At 38.2% G+C, this 2,484-nt stretch overlaps 1 pseudogene; it reads left to right on the top strand.

The window, feature by feature from the left end:
• The first annotated feature begins 521 nt into the window (after positions 1-521).
• On the top strand, positions 522-1,695 carry LOC111752471 (S-adenosylmethionine decarboxylase proenzyme-like; annotated as a pseudogene).
• Positions 1,696-2,484: the final 789 nt, after the last annotated feature.

Here is a 2,484-nt window from a genome sequence, read left to right as displayed (position 1 = left end):
TACTCTATAATATAGCTGTCTATGTGAGTAATAGTTAAAACAAGAGTGTCGATGGGTTACATTACACCAGAGAGTCGGACATTACAGGAGTATCATAATTGACCCTTCCCTGTCAGTTCTTAAACTTGATCAAAGTGACTGTTAAACAAATTAAAGTTGAAATTTGGCAATTTTTTCGTTAATGCCATTATTTCCCAAATGTTTTAGGAACACATTTGCGGCATGTGAAAGGACCTGAAACCACATATTTCAGTCACTTTCTTATGTAGCTACAGGACACACTTATGAAAAACTGGTCCGGCTTACACAGCATGGCTGGTGACACTAGCTAGCGCTGTCTCTACTCTCTGTGACAGTAAATAGCGGACTACAAGAGACTGAACTATTTCCACTTTTTCCCGCAGACTCACGTTCAAGTTTCACTTACCCAAAAAAAAAAAAAAAATAGCGGGGAAAATTTTATTAATCCCTTTTTTTAAAAAAAATTAATATAAAATTATAGAAAAAAAAAGGAACCTGAACTTCAGTAACACAGCTGGAACAATCCTCAGCGGCAGCAGCAGTGGGAGAAGAGATTTAATTTAGTTGATTTTCTGTGATTATTGGTTGTACGCTAGTCTCACAGTGATGGAAGATGCACATTTTTTCTGAAGGGATCATGAAGCTGCTAGAGGTTTGGTTCTCCTGGCAGCAGTGTGACACAAACCAAGGATCTGGGAATCTTTGCACCATCCCAAGGTCTGAGTGGGATATACTTTTGAAGACTGTGCAATGTTGAATCATAAGTGTGGCAAAAACTGATAAGCAGGAAGCTTATGTACTCAGTGAGAGTAGCATGTTTGTCTCCAAGAGACTTTTCATTTTGAAGACATGTGGTACCACCCTCTTGCTGAAAGCACTGATTCCCCTGTTGAACCTTGCTAGAGATTACAGTGGGTTTGACTCATTTCAAAGCTTCTTTTATTCTCGTTAAGAATTTTATGAAGCCTTCTCACAAGGGTACCCTAACCAGAATTTCCAGGAAGAAATAGTTTCTTAATGCAATTTTTTCAATTGGAGCAGCAAGTTGTATGGGATGTATGATTTCTGATTGTTAGTACTCGTATACTCTGGATTTCCCAGACAGCCTGGTAATCAGTCAGCCAGATCAAACCCTGGAAATTCAGATGAGTGAGATTGACCCAGAAGTTATGGACCAGTTCTACATGAAAGATGGTGATGTCACTCGTGAGAGTGGAATTCGTGACCTGATACCAGGTTCTGTCATTGATGACACAGTGTTCAATCCTTGTGGGTATTCAGTGAGTAGAATGAAATTGGATGGAACTTACTGGACTATTCATGGCATTCCAGGACCAGAATTTTCTTATGTTAGCTTTGAAACAAACTTAAGTCAGACCTCCTACGATGACCTGATCAGGAAAGTTGTGGAAGTCTTCAAGCCGGGAAAATTTATGACTACACTATTTGTAAATCACAGTTCTAAATGTTGCACAGTGTTTTTTTCACCCCAGAAGATTGTAGGCTTTAGACACCTTCATTGCCAGAGTGCTAATATGTTCAGTGATTACGATTTTGTTTTTACCAGTTCTGCTAAGAAGCAGCAACAACAGCAGAGATGATTAAGAAAAATGAAGAAAAACACAAAAAGGGGGCACACGTAAAAGAAGGTGGTGGCTGCTTTCTAGACTTTGATACCGGGGGCCAAGTTTTCGGTTATCACCACCTTGTGGTTGCAGAAAGCCCTAGATGTAATTACCATGTAATCATTTTGAAATGTATGCATTATTATATCAAGGAGTTAGGTATTTTGCATGAATGTTCTCTTCTTTGTTTAGGTATTCTATGCCACTCTTGCTGTGAAATTGAAGTGCATGTAGAAAAAACCTTTCACTGTATGAAACTTTACAACACTTGTAAAAATAACTCAATTGGGTTTATTCACAGTGTAATATTTCCCAGGTATCACCCAAAATTCCTCACAGACAAGGCTTTCATCCTCATTAGATGTTGGCCTCAGCTGAACCATCTGGAACTGTCCTTTTAAATTGCTACCAGAATTTTACATCCAGTTACCTCAAGTTTCTAGAAAATGTTCTCTATGAAAATTAATTAAAACCAATTTCTACTTCATAAGACTTTTTTGCAACAGCAATTAAAGTTTTTCTTCCACGAGTCAAGACCTCTTAAGAAAATGATTGCAGTTATTCATTTTTACATATTACTATTTTAACATTACTGCTCCCTGTATTTGTAGTCCTTTAACTGATTTCTGTCCTCACCATGGCATGCACTCTCCTGCTCCTAATCCTGGTCCCTCCAAATAGAGCAATACATTGTCACAGAGCAGGTTTATACTAATACCTCCCGAGGAAGGTAGACAATGGGCTCAGTTTTCTTCTGTGTTAAGTGAATTTGACCTCCTCTTTATTGACATGAGCTCTTTTGGAAGATAATGACAAAAATAAACTCTAGTGTTGATTG

The sequence above is a fragment of the Loxodonta africana genome, chromosome 6, assembly GCF_030014295.1.
Source record: "Loxodonta africana isolate mLoxAfr1 chromosome 6, mLoxAfr1.hap2, whole genome shotgun sequence".
Classification (NCBI taxonomy): domain Eukaryota; kingdom Metazoa; phylum Chordata; class Mammalia; order Proboscidea; family Elephantidae; genus Loxodonta; species Loxodonta africana.
This window is presented reverse-complemented; position numbering and strand designations above follow the sequence as displayed.